This window comes from Vigna unguiculata, chromosome 11, assembly GCF_004118075.2.
Source record: "Vigna unguiculata cultivar IT97K-499-35 chromosome 11, ASM411807v1, whole genome shotgun sequence".
NCBI classification, from domain to species: Eukaryota; Viridiplantae; Streptophyta; class Magnoliopsida; order Fabales; family Fabaceae; genus Vigna; species Vigna unguiculata.
The window spans coordinates 13,057,922-13,078,881 of NC_040289.1; the positions used below are offsets into that span (position 1 = coordinate 13,057,922).

The window sequence follows — 20,960 nt, forward strand, 5'->3', positions numbered from 1 at the left end:
TGGTATTTAAGGAACCAGTGGCTAATCAAGTTAAATGACTTTGATAAAGAGTAGCCAACTAAACATCTAAGTAAAACATCAAAATACAGAGAGAGAGAGTTACATATAACAAAATTCTCTAGAACAAATACATGGTATCTACAATTATGAGGAGCATTAGAGATCAGAAGTAAGAATAAAAGTAGAAATTTAGTTTGGGAAGCATTGAGATACTTACTCTTTTAACCCTTGGGAGAGAAATCTACACTGATGCACTTATGTTTATCCAAAGATGGTGGGTGTTTCTGAATTGGAGAGAAGAGAAGAAAGTTGAAAGAGGATATAAAAAAAAAAGATAATCGTATGTTTGATGTTTCCTAAGCACAAGTCTGAGGAAAAACAAGTATTTCTTTTCAAAAAAACTTAACTAAGGAAGGGGCTTATTGATTTTCATTTCCAACATGCAGATTTATTTTATTATTTCATTACTTGGCAAGCTAATCTCATAATATTTGCGTGATTGTTTTTTTTTTTTTGGTAATCTATCTTGAAATAATATAAAACTAAGACCAGATCATTTATTTTGTACATTACTCCATGTTGATTATTTATGGATAATGACTTTCTTCCATTTGTTTATAATTTGCATTTACTTTCATCCATGCAAATGAACTAAAATACAAAAGGATGAGATATTCGATGAATGAAAAGGAGAGAAATAAAAATGAGTGGGAAACAATTACTTATTTTTTATTGGATAAATTATCATTTCATCTCTTAATCAGAATGTTATGTGAAGTTAATCCTATAATTAAAAATAATGATGGATATAAATAAAACTTTGAAGAAGAATATAATATATTCACCATTTTACAACTGTAAAACTTTCTACTCCTTATTAGCAAGTGGAAATGTCTAAGTAAGCAGCAGCAGAAACATCACTGTTGTGAACTGCATCAATCCAACAAAGCTAATAGAATCATTGAAGGATACAAGAAAGCAACAAGCAGTGAACGAAAAGAGAAAGATTACATGTAACAATATATACCAATGTAATAAAAATGAGGTACATGAATAGTATATATTATATATATAATATAATTTTTGTGTACACCAATTACTTCAATTAAAGCCAAATTACTTTTATTAGAAAGTATGTCACTATATGAAATGTGCTTGTAAAGAACACACATGAATGAGAGAAGGTTTGAAATGTATCTGTTGAACATGTATGAATTAGAGATGAAGATGGTGATGAATCAGAGACATGGATAATATGATGATGATATTGCACATACATGAGAATTGTTGCAAGGGTAATGAATTAAACCAGCGAACACATTTGGAAAAAATTTTATAACTTTTTAAACTACATTTGAACTCAAGGCTTTTAATTGAAAATGTCATCCAACGGATTTCATATTCTACACTTCTATACAAGAAATAAGTCAAACTAAAACATTAAGAAGTGATTTTTCTGCATAGAAACACAATATTTTATAACCAGAGTGCATACCATATCAGTAACTTTTAAACATTGAGTTTCTTAATGAGGTCAAGGACATGTGGCAATACAAAAATTTGTTAAAAAAAACACACATAGAATGTTATTACTTTTTGATATGTAACATAACATTGAACATTAACCACACGTATGTGCGTGATTGAGACCACATTCACTTTCCCTATATTTTGAAAAACTGAAGATCTTTGCACTTTGACATGTCTCGTATAAACCAAACAATATCTAAAGGCATGCTTATTCAGAATCTTTAATTCAAACACAAATAAACAAGTAAATAAAAAGAAAGAAATAAAATACAAAACAGAGCAAATAAAATACAAAGATGCTTGAATGTTAGTGAATACTATTAAGAAACTTTTTCTAAAGACTTCCCTATTTTTCTTTGTGCGGTTTTCCTTGAGAAAAAAATATCTAAATCAACAACTAATTTTTCATAAGTAGAAGAATAAGCTGAAAAGAACAACCAAATACATTCATTTACCTAAATTAAAGAATCGAAAATGAGAAAACTAGATAAATATAGATCTGAAAACACTAATTATTAATTGTGAACAAGAACCCTAATAATAAATCGAAAATAAAAATGATTTCAAAAAACAAAAAATCCCATGCGAAGAATTTGTGTAAACATAATAATAAATCGAAAATAGAAAAAAAAAAAAAAAAAAGAGAGATTTCAAAAACTCATGCGAAAATTTTGTGCGTACCAGAGTTTGATCTTGATTTGGATGAGACAGTGAACGAGGTATTCTTCGCAAAGGAGTAGAAACAACGAGTGACATTCACGAAGAAATGATAATAGAGGAGTTCGAAACATTTTGAATTGTACGGCAATAGAATATATTTTTTAAAAGTTAAATTCATTAAAAAACAATTAAGTTAAAATAAAGATACATACATTTAAAGAATGTGTAACACTGTAAAGTATATTAACGTTTGTGGCGGTCAAAAGAATTATCACAAATGCTAAACATGTTTGGTGGTGTATCTTAACCGTTAAAAAATAACCCCTAAAAATATATTTTTTTTAGTGTGACACCACTTTTAATCCAAAACCTTAAGATAATGGAATGGGATCATGAGTCTTTCATCTTATGTAGTGAGTAACTTTGTCTGTTCTATCCAATATGGGACTTTGACTCACACTTGGACTATTCTCAACACTATTAAACCACTAGAATGGAGTTAAAGCAGCTGACCAACTCATTGAATTGGGGGGTGACATGGAAAACAATTTGGGAACAATGAAACATCAAACACGATTGAGTTTAGGGCATGACTACGAAAATGGTTACCAACAAGAGGAAACCCAAACTCTCAACGAATAGAGAGACAACAAATATAAATCAATGAAGGGGAAAAACATCGAGCAGGAAACAACACAAAAGCACACTGAATCTAGTAGCATTTTCAGAAAGGAGAACACTTTGGGTAGGAAAATCAAGTAAGAATAAAATTTTAGAGAGAGAAAGAAGGGAAAACCAAATTATCGCAATAATACGAAGGAAAAACACAAGGTTAGCCGTTCATTCCCTTTGCAACTATTTTTCAGAAAATGACATTAATAATTGTAATAGACTGTATTGGGAAAAGAAAGGTAGTTCCTTAAATGTTAGCATTTGGAATATCACTAGAGAAATAAGTATCACGCTATCAAGGGAGGAGGAAGATATATTAAGGAAACTAGATGAGATAGAGGAGAGAGATAAAGAATAAAACAAAAAGACAGAAGTGGGGGGTAAGAAAAGTTATCAATGATAATAATAAGCTTAAACATTATGGGATTAAGGGCTGAGATAAATTGGATATACATAAAAGAAATTATCTATCAAGAACACTACAAAAAAATCATAAATTACCAACGGATCAAAATTGACGGATCTATGTTCGTCGGTAAATCACATTTACCGACGAAATTACCGACGAATATGTATCCATTATTTATCGATGAAAATATTTGTTGGTACGATGTTATGTCAAATTATTGACTTATTTACTGACGGGCAGTTTTTATTTACTGACAGATCGTATCCTTCCGTAAAGTCCTTGATGAAATCATAATTACATTTCACTTTCCCTAGCCCCAATTTCAGTTTCGTACCACAACAAAAACTGAATACCTCGCTCTATAGTGTGATCCTATGAGTTTGCCCCTTTGAACTTGGTGCTGTGAAGTTGCCACTGCCTGTTGTGACTATGTTGTGCATTCGTGGCCTAAGCAAGGTGTCTTTGTCGTAGTCCTCCCTTAATCTCACTCGCTAGTGGTAAGTTTGTGTGTCACCTTCCATCGTTGTTCTGTGGTAAGTCTAGTGGTAACTCTCGTTGACTTGTGTTTCCCAATTCAGTGGTCGCATGCATTCAAGCTACGCTGTGGTGAGGAGACTGCCAAAGACCTAAGCCATTGCTAGGTGTGCCATTTTCTTCTTTCACTGTCTTGATCCCTTATTGAGTGATATGTTCAGTTTTTTGTTTGATGAGTTGGTTGATTAGGGATTTGGTGTAGTTTTGAACCAATTCGTCAATGAAATTGTTCATCAAGTTCAATTATATTATTACTCCAAGCCTCGAGCTATTCCAATTGAGATTTGGTATAAATTCTCCCAACTCAATGATGTTATGGTTTTTGTCCCTCTTTTATAGATAAACTTTTCTAGAGAACCATTACCCATGAACTCATAAGACTAAAGGTTTCTTGCTACCTTCAAAGCAAAATCCAAGAAGTGACACAATATTGTCACAAGAGGTTGTGCTGATGCTAGCAACCTCATTAATAAATTCTTCTCCATTTCTTTTAGATCCATTCAATAGTTTTACAGCCACAAGGATGCCACAAGGATGGGTGATGGTAGTTGTCCTTTATACACTGCACTGAAACCACCTTTACCAAGATTCTAAACAAGGACTAAAGTTTGTTATATATATATATATATATATATATATATATATATATATATATATATATATATATATATATATATATATATGTATATGTATATGTATATGTATATGTATATGTATATGTATATGTATATGTACATGTACATGTACATGTACATGTACATGTACATGTACATATACATATACATATACATATACATATATATATATATATATATATATATATATATACATATACATATATATATATATATACATATATGTATGTATATATACATATATACATACATATATACATACATATATATATGTATATGTATATGTATATGTATATATATATATATGTATATACATATGTATGTATATACATATATATATATATATATATATATATATATATTCTCACTGGTTTCCTATAAACTAGATACCCAAGTGGAGAATGCATGCACTAAACATCAAGATAAACGAGATAACCCTCACGCATCATGGTTGCACCAAACACGTGAAGTAGAACATAAAAAACACAAACTACAACCTAAGCTAAATAAAGCCCTATGATCATGTAGTACTGCAACAAAAATTCATGTGAAAAAAAGAAAAATAAACAAAGAATCCATGCAAAAAACGTCCAAAAAGGAGCATATGGTATAATGCATTTATGCACTTACTGCACTCGAAAAGTTCAAGAAAGAAAAGAAAAATAAAATTTTGCATAAGTGGCCCACCTTCAAGCATCTTTTCCAATGATATATTATAGTATAATACTAAACAAAAAGGAAACTGACACGAGAAAAAGAGCCCTTATGTGCATTAATTTATTGTGGCAGTAATGTGTGCAATAAAGAAAGAAACCAAAGAGAGAAAGTATAGGCCTACACTCTTATAGTGGTTTTGGCACATTTATTACAAAAGAATAAGAAAGAGAAATTAAGGTTGGCTATGCATGGTTTGCACCACTTATTTAAACAAAGAAACAAGTGAATATACAACCCATGGATAGAGAAAAGCTTTAACTATACAACCCACAACATGGTGAGATAAGGACCATTAACTTTTGACTAAGCCATCATACGTGGTTGCACCTCATGCATCAAAGAAAAGAAGAAAAATGCAAGTAGAGTGTGCCTAATTAAGTTGGTTATTTATGCACTACCACTATTTTATTTATCTGTGTTCAAAATGCCAAAAATTGTATGCAAAAAATTTACACAAATACAGAGGAAATTTCTTTGGGAGTGGGAGTATGATAAACACAAAATACCTTGGATAAAATGAGAAACAATGTGTAGACCAAAGGAAGAAGGTGGGCTTGGCATAAAAGATGTAGAAAAGTTCAATACAACTTTATTAGCCAAATGGAAATGGAGATTAGGGGTGAAAATAGGGACTATGGAAGGAAGTACTAGAATTGAAGTATGGATCATGGAGGAACCTAAATCTTCCCACAACAAGTGAGGAAGAATCGTGGTGGTGGCAAGATTTGAATAAAATTTGTGGCAAAAGACAACAACAAAATTAGTTTCATAACAACATAGGTTGGTCAGTCAGTACAAGGAGTAAAATTAAATTTCGGGAGGACAAATCGGTTATCAATGTTACTCTAAGTTATAGATTCCCTAGGTTGTATGTAATATCTAATTGTAAGGATAAAACAATACAACAATTAGGAGAATGGAATGAAAATAAATGGGAATGGCACTTAGGATGGAGGAGAAATAGAAGAGTCTGGGAAACAATTCAAGAACAAGAATTGATGAATATCATAAAAGATAAACCCTTAAAAAAAGAAACATTTGATACATAAGTCTGGAAAAATGAGAAAGAAGGAACATTTTCAGTTAGATCAGCTTACTCCTTATTACAGAATAGTACTGGGAGAAATAATAGTGTCTTTACTTATTATTGGAGTGTCATGTTTATGGCACAACTGAATGCATGGTTATGGATGAAACATAAATCAATCAATATAACAATGTCATACTCAGATTGGTACCTAAATCTAGTACAAAGCTTAAAATCATTGTGAAGAGGCCAATCTAGTTGTTGAAATCTACATAATCAAAGTGGGTACAGTACAAAACGGAAACAATAATTAGCAGAAAAGAATTAGGAAGGTCAAAATTAGGAAAAGGGTAAGGTTAATTCCATACTTAGGAGGACCTATGTAGTTATCATAACATCCAAAATTGCTAACCAGAGTATAGAGAAAACAAGGACATTTCCTATTGGATGCACGAAAAATGTGTACTCTTAAAATATGCAGGTACACAAAAAAAAACAATAACAACAAGGCCAGAGAAGGGGAATGTGCAAACAATCAAAGGAAAATGAGGACCTCTAACTATAAACCAATAACTTAAGGGGAAGGGAACCAAACTAAAGTCTATAGCCAAAGCATAAGTAGGAGGTTGGAGCATGCAAAGGGGATGGTGGTGATATTCATCAAACTACATATTCTTGGATGCTGAAAAATAAGTTGTTACTTATAATGAATCATATTTAAACACATGAGTTATTACTTGTAATGAATCTTAATACAAGGCTTCAACGTAGTATATCTTTATAGAGTTATATAGGCACAATATTGTAATATCGAGGTTCTTTGACTATAGCCTAAGCACATATATTTGTATAATATTTAATTATTATTATATATATATATATATATATATATATATATATATATAATAAATACTTACTAACTAAAAAAAGGCTTAAATAGTCATTTGGTCCTAGTTTTGGTTTTTTTTTTTCAATTTGGTCCTAGTTTAGGATTTCTTTTCAATGTGGTCATAAATTTCGTAAATTTTGTTTAGTTAGGTCATTTTCCTTAACTCCGTTAAAATAGTTAACAGAATAGTGTCCAGGGTGGATTGTTACTATGATGTGGTGCACGGTTGAATGACGTGGTCATTAATTTACTGTAGTTCCCTTTGTAATTTTAATTAGAAAGGTTTAGGATTAGAAATTGATCGAAATTAGGTTTAAGGTTTCATTTAACAATTGGGGATTTTGTTCAATTGAAGATGTGAGGAGGTTGTCCAAAAAGATTGTGTGCATTGTGCATTCACTTTTGAAAAAGCCAGAATTGTTCATCGAGCCTTATCCATGAATGTTGTTCCCACTTCCCACTTATAATCTACCATAGATTTTGGTTTCTTAAAGGTCCAAAAAAACCATAATTGTCAATCCAATCGATTTTTATATTACAATTATGTCAACCAAAGAAAAATTAGCTAGGTTATAAGAAAATAAAGAGTGGGAAGAAAAAAAACAAAAGAAAATGACAGAATCTTATTTAATTAGCCTTGCCTGAAATTTTCAACGTGACGTACTATTTGCCAACAATAACACTATAACCCATGAAATTATCCTCACTGGATTATTCTGTTATGTTTGGCGTCATTGTATTCACATATAATTTTTAGGTTAAATTACTCTTTTGGTCCATCTATTTGTCAAGTAATGTTAGTTTAGTCTTTAAGTTTTTTTTATCTCAATTTGGTCCTTAGTTTCTTAAAAATGACTCAATTTGGTCCTTGTCGTCAATTTTGACCAAACGGTGTTAAATTAACGCCATGTGTCAATTTCTTTTTTTTTTTTTTTTACACGTGTCACTCCACATTTGTGCCACATGTCAAAATAATTCAATTTGGTCCCTATATTTGTTTTCAGTTTCAATTTATTCCCATTTTTTGTAAATATGAAGCAATATTGTCCTTCCTTAAATTGACACTTAATTTAGTTTTTGTATAAATTTTATGATGATATTCTTACTAAAATTGAATTTTTTATTAAATATTTGTAGAAATATTTTTAAACAATCTTTTTTTTAGTTTTATTATTAAACAAAGTTTAACTCCAAACTTAATTTCAACAATTAACAATTTTGCCATCATATATAAAGACATCAAGTGTATCATATTATACAAACTTAGTGAAGATTAAAAATCAAATAATTTATCATCCATAAGTTTAGGAACTAAATTTGAAGTTTAAAACAAAACCAAAGTTTAATGTTTTGTATAGAATTTAAAGTTAATTTAAAATATTTCTAGAAATATTTAATAAAAACGTTGATTTTAGTAATTTATAAAAAAGTAAATTGAGTGCCAATTTAAATAGGGACAATATTGCTTTATTTTAAAAAAAAAGTGGGATTAAATTGAAACTAAAAACAAATATAGGGACCAAATTGATTCATTTTGACACGTGACACAACTGTGAAGTAACACGTGTAAAAAATTAAAAAGAAATAATTTTTTTTTTTAAAAATAATTAAAATTTTAAAAAATAATTCAAAATTTAAAAAATAATTCAAAATTTTAAAAAAAATTAAAAAATTTTGAAAAACAAGAAATTGATACGTGGAGTTGACTTTAACACTGTCTGGTCAAACTAACAGTAAGGACTAAATTGAATCATTTTTAAGGAAATAGGACTAAATTGAGACAAAAAAACTTGAAGAACAAACTGATATTACTTGACAAATAAAAGGACCAAAAGAGTAATTTAACCTAATTCATATTCTTTATTTTATCATTTTTTTAAACTTTATTTATATGGAAATATTTCCAAATTTCTCTTTTAGTTCTTCATATAATTTTACGCATTTTCGTCATTGAAAATTTTTTCATCATTTATTATCATCAATGTTACTGTAGATTACAATTATGTTCGATCAAAGCGAATGTTGTGCACACAACCTTTTTGGACAACCTCCTCAATTCTTCAATTGAACAAAATTTCCAATGTTTAATAAAATCCTAAACCCAATTTTGATCAATTTTTAATCCTAAACCTTTTTTATTAAAATTACAAAGGGCACTACTATAAATTAACGGTCACATCATTCAACATGCACCACATCACAATAACAATCCACCCTAGACACTATTATGTTAACTATTTTGACAAAGTTAAGAAAAATGACCTAATTGAACGAAATTTATGAAATTTAGGATCACATTAAAAAAAATTCTAAACTAGGACCAAATTGAAAAAAGTTAACCAAAACTATAACCAAATAACTATTTAATCTTAAAAAAAAAAAAGACCACTTAGGGCTAAAAATTAAAGCTATAATGAAGTGGAAATTTAAATTTTAAAATTCAAAACTTAGATATTTGACTGTGATTAGGTTCAAGATATATTTAATCATGTTTTCCATATTAGCGATACACTTTTGTTTGTTTAGACTTTTTTTCTATCGTACCTTGTTTTGAATTTTATTTTTTCATAGATAATAAATAGATATGATGAATTTCTAATTTTTTTACATTTTTACTTTTTTAATTTTCTAATCTTATTAATCTTAATAGACTTAAATGAAAGAATTATTATTTATAATTATTTTACAAATTAAAAAAAAATACAACATAGAATAAATTATAATATGAACATTTACAATCAAAATAACTCCTACTCTATAAATAAGCATTTTAAATTTTTTTCAAGTAATAAAAATACTCATTCAACCTTTAAGCTTTTGTATTTTCCACTTGATTGAACTTTACCGCTCTTAATTTGGTTTAATTGAGTGTTAAGTTAAAGCTCAAATTCAATTCATTCAATTCATTTAACTTAAATTCAAATCAAATTAAAGTGATTAAATCCTATCAACTGAACAAGAAAAAAAAGTAAAAGACAGATTTTTTGGACAAGAATGTTGTTTATTATCGTACTCCTTTTAAACTCGGCAAGATTATTTGTACACATTATTTATTTATTTACTTTATTCTTGCCTTCATTGTACAAAATTCAACTAATGGTGGGAGTTCTATTCAATCTTAATCGAAGTTAAAACCCAACATGCAATTATGTATTTGTTAATTTGATTAAAAAAAAAACATATCTCCCAACGAAGTTGTTACTAACCTACATTGAACTTTTAGATACTTGACTTTTAGATTTCATCAATCCGTAAACATACAAGAATATTACTACCTAAATTCCTTTCTAATGAATCTGGTAATTTTTAAGTCCTACAATTTGGACAACTCATTCATTCACTTTAGGACACTTTCATATTTAGAAAAGAAGTCCACAAAAATGAAAATATGCACAAATGACAATTGCAAGGATGAACCTAAACAAGTGTTCATGTACTTGTATTTATCCAAATTAAAATGAGAAAACTAAGGGGATAAAGATTAAGAATAAGCATTTGGATCACCCTCCAAAACCATAGAGTGTCCTTCCCTGTCTCTTCAGAGCATACACCTATAATGAGTCCCACATCGGGAAGGTCACCTCAAAGAGGAGGCCTTATAAGGCTTGGGCTCTCCCACTCTAATAGCTAGCTTTTAGGGTGTAGTTCTCCCAATGACTTATGCTCATTACAAATGGTGCTTTCATTGAGAGCCAGCCAACCGGTGGTTGTAGACCCGCCGGGGATAGACCCATCGTGGTGGTGAGGCCCGTCGTGGTGGTGAGAGCCGCCGAGACGTCGACTTTCGAAGGGGATGGTAATGTAATGAGTCCCACATCGAGGAGGCCTTATAAGACTTGGGCTCTCCCACTCTAATAGCTAGCTTTTGGGGTAAGAGGAGGTCTTATAAGACTTGGGCTCTCCCACTCTAATAGCTAGCTTTTGGAGTGTGGTTCTCCCAATGACTTATGCTCATTACAACACCACATCCATAGCCGTAACCGTCTTTCTCCTAGCGTGCTCGGTATAGGTCACAGCATCGCGAATCACGTTCTCCAAGAATATCTTCAACACTCCCCTGGTCTCCTCATAGATCAATCCACTGATCCTCTTCTCGCCAATCGCCGAATTGCCGGTTTCGTTATGCCCTGGATGTTGTCGCGAAGAACTTTCCTGTGCCTCTTCGCACCTCCCTTGCCCAATCCCTTTCCTCCCTTGCCACGACCAGACATTTTCGAATTGGAACTTTGAATTAAAGCTAAGACGAGACTGCAGAGAAAGATTGCAAACGAATTTGAAAATTTAGGATTTGTTTTGGCTTCAGTTTTTGAATGAATGATTTTCGAGGGAGAGATATGCGGGGTATTTATTGAAGGTGCTCTAAGTTTTCAGTTTTGATCTCGGTCGTTGGATGGAGACTTGATAGACGGTTCATCTTTGCGATCCGTGGACTGCAAGTTGGACAATTATGAAACGTTGATAGATTGGTTTCAACGGCCAGATTTTGTATTGTAGCGTATGTGCAGATTGGGACTCTCTTTACTTTTTCTCCACATTTTGAACATCCTTTTAAATAAATATAGAATAATAAATTGCGTTTATCTTTTTAGGCAATATAAAAATTAAAGCAGAAATCATTATAGATTGTGTTTATTACTTTAAGAAATCCGTAAATTTAATAAGATAATAAAGAAAAAAATTATAAATAATATATTTGTTAATCCTTATGCATATCTTTGTAGTAAAAAAAGTGTGTGGCTCCTTTTGTTTACTAATTTCTTTCTTAAATCGAAGATTTTCACTTTATTTTAATAACAACTTGTGTAAGAAAATAGTTTTGTCATTATAGATTTTTATTATCTTGACCAGGTTTTCAAAATATTTTTTCAAAAATTGTATTATGAAGAACCTCATGGCGATGAATTTAATTGTGATACGAAAGAGTGATGCGTAAAGTAATTTTAATATAAAAGAATTTAAAATTTATTTTTTAACTTCATACTTGATGATTAGAGTGACCCTAATATTTTATTTTCTCTTAGTTTTCATGGATTCTAAAAAATGTAATCAGCTATAACTTTTTCTCTTAGGTTTCATGAATTTAATGAACTATAATCAATTATATTTAATTCATTATTATCGGCGTCGAAGTTCATATTTAATTATCTTAATTTCAGTGTTTGAATAAAAAAATATAGTGATTATAGAATAAGTAAATTTATTTTGGTTTAATTAGTAATTTGTTACTTATAGTAGGTATTTGATTATTTTAATCTTTATATTTGTTTATGACTTAATTGAGTCCTTGTTTTATAAAAATACACAATATGACTTCTTTTATTAAATTAATATTAACACTATTTGAAAGTGTCTTTAAGATATCTAATTTTTTTTTACCAGCACTAAGATGTATTCTCTTTGGATTTGACTAAAAACGAGCACATAGACATACACTAAACATGATATCAGGTCTAGATGCATTAACATATAACAATGAGTCAATCATTTGCCCATATTTAGTGTGATCTACTAGTTAGACTCCTTTTCTAATCTTAAGATGTATTAGGATGCATTAGAGTCTTCATCTCCTTTGCATCTTTCAAGTTAAACTTCTAAAGGAGTTCTCTAACATATTTGGTTTGATTGAGTATGTATGATCCTTTGCTTGTTTTAATTGCAAACCAAAGAAAAATTTTAACTCTCCCATCACACTCATCTCTTGTGCACTCTTCATTAGATTTGAGAAATCGTCACAAAGTGATTCATTTGTAGCACCAAAGATAATCTTATCTACCTATATTTTCATAAGTATGAATTCATCAAAATAAATTTTCCTAGTGTGGTGTCTACATAACCTTTAATAAATTCATTCTCAATTAGGAAAATGTTCAACTCTCAATAAAGCTTTTATTTTGGGAAGGACTCACCAATCTCCAAACTTCATTCTTTTCAAATTGATTTAGCATCTCCCACATTGCTTGTATCCAATTTTCATCCTCTAAGGCTTCATCTACATTTCTATGTCATTTTCAAATTAAAGAAATGTTGATGTCAAATAGTAGGTCTTTGAAAGATTATCATTTATTACTTCAACTTCATATTTCATATTCATTTCCATTCCAAAATAGATTTATTATTGATGAGCTACAGTACAATAAAGAAGATATGGCTAAAGAACATGCAATTTTATTCAAATCACTCACTAATGAACAAGTGCATATATATATATATATATATATATATATATATATATATGATGATATTGTGAAAGCAATACTTTAACAAAATGGAGGATTCTTCTTTATATATGGTTATGATGGGACAAGAAAAAATTATATGTGAAAGACATTATCAACTACTGTAAGAAGCAAAGGAATGATTGTTTTAAATGTAGCATCAAGTGGAATTGCTTCTTTACTACTTCCTAGTGGAAAAATAACACATTCTACATTTGACATCCCATTATTAATTAATAAGGAATCAACTTGCAACATAGCTCAAGATAGTCTTTGTGCTAAACTTTTAATTGCAACCAATTTGATTATATGGGAAGAATCACCCATGATGAATAAAATGTGTTTTAAGGCATTTGATAGAACCTTGAGAGATACAAAGAAAAATGTCGATGATGTTAATAATGGCAAACCATTTGGTGGTAAAGTTGTTCTCTTGGGAGGTGACTTTAGGCAAATGTTAATAATGGCAAACCTGGAGTTGGACTTTATCTTCCACGTCTAGTATTCCCATATGGACAGCTATATGTAGCTATTTCTAGAATGAAAACAAAGAAAGGACTGAAAATACTTATTCTAGATGAAGATGGAAACGTCACCAACAAAACTAAAATCGAGAAAAAGGTACTAATCGTGGTCATTGTCTTATTCAGATTACATATTACAAAACAATGATGAAGAATGTGTGAAAATTAATTATGTTTAAAAGTTGAAGAAGAATAAAACGTTGATGGCAGGATTCGAACCTGCGCGAGCAAAGCCCACATGATTTCTAGTCATGCCCAATAACCACTCTAGTACATCCACTTGATGACGTAGAATATGTATGTATGAAGTTATTTTTAATGTTTAAAATCCAATAAAAGTTTGTTTCTTATTAAAATGTTTTTAAACTACCTTTAGATACTAAGAAAGAAACATACTATAGGAAGACAAGAGAATAATATATAATACAATAAAATTAAGATAAATTATAATTATATTCTCTATTTAGTATACATAAAATAACAAATTAAATAATTGTAGGATATAAATTAATTGGTGTTTCAATGCCTTTTTATTAAACTTACATATAATAAAATTTGTTGTGAACATAAATTGGAGATCATTCATACTTCAATCAAACCACGTTATTATGTGTGATATCCTTTTTCATATTCACCTTCACTTAATCATTTCAAATTAAGATAGACGATGAAGATTATCCATATTTGCTCACAATTAGCTACCATGAATATTTATGGTCAAATTTTTGCAATGATTTGTAAGAATGCTATCTTGACACTCTTTTTCTTTCATTAAATATGTTTTATTCAAATTTTATGAATAATTAGTGTCAAAATAGTTTTTTCCCATTGCTTTGGTAACACTTTACTTAACAAGTACTCTGAGTTCTAATGGATCTGACCTTGTTCTCTGTAATAGGCAAGTGTAGGATGCATAACCATCTTCCATGTGCCTAGTAAGAGAGAGGACCCATGGGAAAAATTGAAAAATTTGGCAATTCTTAAGAGTATAAGAACTATATCCATCAAACATGTTCAAACATCAAATTTATGGCCAATTGTTGGTCGAAGATACTTTAAATTAACTTTTGAGTTTGCTAGAATATAAAGAGCACACATTTCAAGAAGTTCACGACTTTGTCTTTGACAGAATAGGGTGCGCACACCTGCATATTACCATGCAAAATATTGTAAACAACAACAAAAATTTACTTGTACGAGAGAAGCGAAAAATTCCACTACAATATTTGGTGTTCCAATGTCTATTCCAAATACTACATCAATGCATCACCTTAACTTGGAATAACTCAAATACTTTGATACTTTTGTTCAATCTATATGAAGCAAATCAAAATTCAAATCATGTGCATGAGCTGAATTTTGTTCACTATATGTGCTACTTCATCTCAACCAACTGATGGGAAAGCCACTTTCTGTGTTGCTTTGACCAGTATTAACCCTCAGATCGAATTTCATATCATAGAAATGAATCTCAAAGTATATTTAACATAAGGTTGGAGGAGTTGTGTTTGCAATTGATTACCACCATAGTGGCATGCTCCACTCTTAGGAAGAAATTGTTCTGATTCAAATATATTCGAGTATCAAAGCGTCTAAAAGTTGTAAGAATCGAATGATATTTGAGGATTGAAAGATATATGAGTATCAAAGCATAAAAAAGTGTTAGGGATTGAATAGTCTTTTGAGAGTTGTCTCAAAGGCGTTAAGAATAACTAGGGATGGCCAAAATATCTATGTCTGCGAGTATCTATGTATAAAATCCACAACAAATAATTGATACCCATAGGTAGCAGGTATTTTAATACCCGTTTATAAATGGGTCAGGTGCGGGTATCATCCTATACATACCCTCGGATATCCAATACCCGCAAAAAATTAAAATTAAAATATAATTTGTTTTATTAAGTTAAATTTAATTAAAATTAAATTAAATTTATATTTTATTAGATTCTATTAAATTTAAATTTAAATTTAATTCTTATTTAATTTAATTTATATTTTAATTTTATTTTTGTAATTTTATTTTAAAAAATTACAAAATATATTTTTTAAATATTTGTGGGTATCTACGGGTACCTACACATTTTAAAATACTTAGAGATATTTTTTAAACAGGTACCCAATGGGAAAACAGGCGAGTAGCTAGTGAATTTTTTTGTTGCAAGTCGAGTTGTGGTTAGGCATTATCCGTGTCCGACCCGACCTTGTTGCCTTCCTTAAGAATAACATATACGTTCATATGAAAAGTCATTTGAGGACTATTTCAAAGGTATGAGTTTAGATAGAAAATAATTTCCTTTAATAATGACTAAAGTGTTGGATTTCCCCCCTTTCATCAAAATTTGATGTTTTTTGACAATGATGCAATAATACTTCAACTGAAAGATGAAACTTTGATGAAGCTCACAATGATAATAGCTCACAAATTAGTCTCAATCACGACAACCACAAAATTTTCAATGCATAAGAATATTGATAGACCGATATGCACAAGATACAAGGAGAAGCTAGGGAGTACAAGTGATATTGTTAGCGAGTGACAATGTCATGAAACTTTGATGAAGCTCACAATGATAGTAGCTCACAAATTGGTCTCAACCACGACGACCAGAAAATTCTCGATTCATGAGAATATTGATAGACCGATATGCAAGGGTGATCTAACTATGTATCACATCACATAACAGGCATATTAACATGTAACTCAAGTAGCATATTATAATGTAAAATAACTAATTCATAAAAAAAATCCACCAACACGTGTTCTCAACCCCACAACTTGAACTCATCATAATATTACCACCGAGTAATATTAATGGTATGGCACTCTCTCATAGCCAACCATTATACATTTCCATAGATTTACTAGCAACAACTCCCCCCACTCGACAAAGCCTTGGGTGGAGCACTCTTGCTAAGCTTATACTAAAGACTTACAAAGTAACGAAACCCCTTTACCCTAACTTGACAAAGTCCTCTAGGTAATGAAACAATCTTGGCTTTACAACTATCAGAGTTCATATTGTCTCAATACATATGCACACTCATACCATCCCATAAATGAACAACCACACGATTATACACATTCATGATAGATAACACACATGCACATCAAGGCCTCATCCTCATTTGTATCATAACATATTGATATCATACAATCCTCATCATTATACTTCACATACATCAATCATCAGGCCAAACATCCAATATACTACAAACAAAGCCAATCACAAGTTATCACAATAAAATATCAACACAATGCAACCATGAAAAATTAGCAAGCAATCATGCGTAATATATAACTCCAACCACAGACCTCCAAACTTAGATCACATTGTTCAAACTAAAGAACATGTTATGGACCAACTGTCAAAATTTCAGCTAAATTAGACGGTTGACGAATCAGAAAACGTAAATTTGCAAAAACTGCGCAGAGTAGAAAAATCAATGGTGCCAAATGCCGAAATCCAGTGCTCAGCGCCACACCTCTTGTAAAACATGATGCTTAGTGCCCAGAAATTAGTGCTTAGCGCCATACCTCTCTACATTCGCTAAGGACCAACACTTAGCGTCCGACGACGTGCAAATATACCCAAAAATATGAAAAACAGCGTCCAACACATGATTTGGGGTCATTTTAGAGGCACACAACACTAATGAACATTAAAACTCAATCAATCATGCACCAAGCTCATAACATTCAATACCTTGCTTCCCAACCTTCTACTTCATGTAAATAATCCACCATTCCAACACACCAATTCACCCAAAATGTTAATTCAACCACTCAATGATACAACATCACAATTTCCACTGCACTTTTATTCTACACCAGCACATCATCGTGAAATTCATATTCATATCTTTTAAACTAGTTTAACCAACAAAACAATTCTCAACTCCAATTCAATAAAGGTAATAATACTTCAACCATATTTTTCATCTTATTTAACCACAAAGTTCAACACAACCAAGCTACCATGGGATTTGATCAACTTACCATCCAAGGGCTTCTTTCACCACAAAAAAAATCAAATTTAAACAAAAATATATATATAATTTAGACATAATTATTTCCTTTATCACAAAAGTTTGCCCAATAGCAAAAGAATAACTCCATTGCACCATGAACGCACAAACATAGAAGAGCAAAATTCATCCTATTAAAATTTTGCCCAATTCATCAAAATTAACAATTCTCAAGGCCACGAGACATCACATTATACCTTACTCCATCACGAAACAATGTAAAAAAAATCATCTTAGAACATTTCCCTTTCAACCCATGAATAAGAACTACACACCACATATATCAAACTAAAAATACAAGAGGGCAAGGCTTAACATCCCTTACAACAAAAATTAACGCTTCCCCGTCTTATCTTATTTTCCACAAAACACTAATCACATAAAAAAAAATGTAAATACAAGTTGTAGCTTCCTTTACTTGGAATTCTTGAAATGTGATCACCTTAACTTGTTCCACCCTCTTTTGCTCTCAGTCTAACGTTGCCTCCACAAATTTATGCAGCCCTTCTTTTCTTTCCTCCCAACTTACGTTTTCTTCCTCTCTCCCAAGCTCGAAATTACAATTTTTAACTTAATTAAAATGACCCTCTACTTTCCCTTACTAGGCTATGTAAAAAAGAAACAAAAATATATAAATTTTATATCTTGGAATGCACAATTTTCCTTCAGTTCTCACCTTTTCCCTTCCACTCAACATTGGAATTTTTCAGCCCACTTACTCTCCTTAATTTCACTTAATTTCTTGTGCTTATGTCTAGATACAATGTATCTAGCCCGCATTCGAAATCACAACCCCCATGACTCAAGCAAAACTCCAAACCATATAAACCATATTTTACTAGATCTTACAAAAGACAAAGTTCTTCAATTTTTCCATTTTGACTCATTTTTATTTGCTTGAGGTCTACTTAGTAAACTTTCAATAATATTTCCCTTGAATAACTTTTATGAATTGCGTAGCTGGCAATTTGGGTAGTACCAGTTACACCATCCTTCACTAAAAGGGCAAAAACCTCACCAAAATATCTTTCAAAGGAAAAGGGAGTCACACGCAACTAGAGCTCGACAAGACAACACATTGAAGAAGAGCACAACGAAAAGAAAACCTTCAAGTTTATCTACATCTTATTCACGAAGTCCACGAAAAAGCCTGCATAAGAGAACTAGCGACAAAATATATTTAAGACATGAGTAAAAGAGCCAAAAACTTGACAAAATGGAGAAAGAAAGATCCCCCAACAGGAATACTTCAAGAAGTAATATACGAACTGATAAAGCCTTTTGTCGCCTAAAAGACTCAGTCAAAACCAATTTTTCCTTAAAAATGCAGTATAGGGAGAACCTTGGGAATCAATCCATAGACATGGCTAAAGTCAAATGCAAAATTTATGCTTGAATTGTGGTGGGGAAATTTATTCAAAATCAACACCTAAAAACATAAAACTCAATCATCAAATGCAAGAAATGCTATGAACTATCCATGAATGCATGACATGCAATGCACAAAAATGGTAGGGAATGATGAATTAGGTAATCCTAAATGCTCAAAACATGTTTAATGATCAAAATAGGCTAATTCAATGGTTAAATTGGTCCAAATTCATCAAATTTGAAATCTGCCCAAAATCAAGAACATGTTCATGAGCCAAGTGCATGGTAATCTTAGATTAGGATCTTTTGATGATGCAATTGAAAATAAAATGATGCAGAATTATTACAAATGATCTTAATTGCATTTAGAAACTGTAATCACTTGATTTGGTGCACTACATGCAAAGTTCCCAATTTCAAGAAACCTAAATCCCAAATTTGAGCAGAAACGCGATTTCGATCGATTTAACCAACTCGTGCAACGAAAATGCAATTAAAAGCTTAGAAAGCTTCATCATGATGATATGAATGAAACCCCTAAATCAATTTACATAAACAATCGACCAAATCACATAACCACAAAATTATGCAGAAACAAAAAATGGGAATTGAAGTGCGATTTGAACTTTTTTATACTAATAGCTTGTGGAGCATAAGGAAGAGCTAAATGAAGCCATAAGTTGAATCAAAACATGAAAATGATGCTAAATTCGAATAGAACAGTAACATGGTGTGAAATTATGCAGAAAAACGAGATTTGATGAAATGGTGATAAAAATGGGTGTGTGATGGTTCAAATAGCTTGGGAATCATTCCAGGAGTGTGCACGAATTTATAGAACTTGAAAGGATTGAGAAATAAGGGGGAATTTCAGTGGAATAGTAGCTAAGGTGAGTATGAACATGAAAATGGTGTAGAATGGGTGTTTTGGTGATTTGATGATGGAAACTTAAAATTAAGCTTGCAAACAGTTAAAGGAATTTAAAAGTGATGTGTGATAAACGCTGGAATGAAAAGAAACTTGAAATTGTAGCAAGAGTGCAATGAAGTGGAGAAATATGAGTCAAATGAGCTTAGCAACTACAATTAGTCTTGAATCCAACCCATTCATCTTGTTTACTCTGAAACAATGATGTATAAAGGTCTTTTGGACACACCAATTCATAACGATGGTTCCAGAACCTAGATTTGGTAAGGTAAGGTGGAGTTCAAGCTCAAAAAGTGGTAGCCAAGGTGGTGATTTAGTGGAAAATGATGATGAACATTATGAAATCATAGGCCAAATGAACAATACTAAAATCATAGGGCAAAAGTCAACTTTAAGGTCAAACTTGCCACTTTTGCACACTTCATGTTGTGCCACCAACTTAACCTTGCTACTATATGAACTTCTAAGCCTTCAAATCTTCAATTAAACCTTGCCTAAGGATAGAGGACCTGCAAATTAATGAAAAGCTCAAGGGGAATGATTAGCTCTACCTAGACACTACTTGAACAACTAAGTTAAAATGACCTAAAACATGAAGACTAAGACCTTTGCTGAATTGACCCTAAACCTCAAATTTTTGTGTTTGACCACTTCCAACAAGTGTAATTAGGCATTTATAATGATTCCACAAGGTCAAATCACACAATTTGAAAGAATTTCAAAAAGTCAACTATGTCATGGTTTAAAGGCTAAATAAGCAAAACTTGACTCTTAACACTAGGTTTGAATAACTTAAGACCCTAGGACTCAAAATATGATG

At 31.1% G+C, this 20,960-nt stretch overlaps 1 long non-coding RNA gene, 1 other non-coding gene and 1 pseudogene across 2 annotated transcripts; all 3 read right to left on the reverse strand.

The window, feature by feature from the left end:
- On the reverse strand, positions 1–2,318 carry LOC114169510. The gene is made up of 3 exons (XR_003600944.1): positions 2,212–2,318; positions 846–930; positions 1–284 (listed from the first exon to the last, which is right to left on the reverse strand). It is a non-coding gene; the product is annotated as an uncharacterized LOC114169510 (long non-coding RNA).
- Positions 2,319–10,284: 7,966 nt separating this feature from the next.
- Positions 10,285–11,388, reverse strand: LOC114169509 (annotated as a pseudogene).
- A 2,622-nt stretch (positions 11,389–14,010) lies between these two features.
- TRNAS-AGA lies at positions 14,011–14,092 on the reverse strand. The gene has a single exon. It is a non-coding gene; the product is annotated as a tRNA-Ser (tRNA).
- Positions 14,093–20,960: the final 6,868 nt, after the last annotated feature.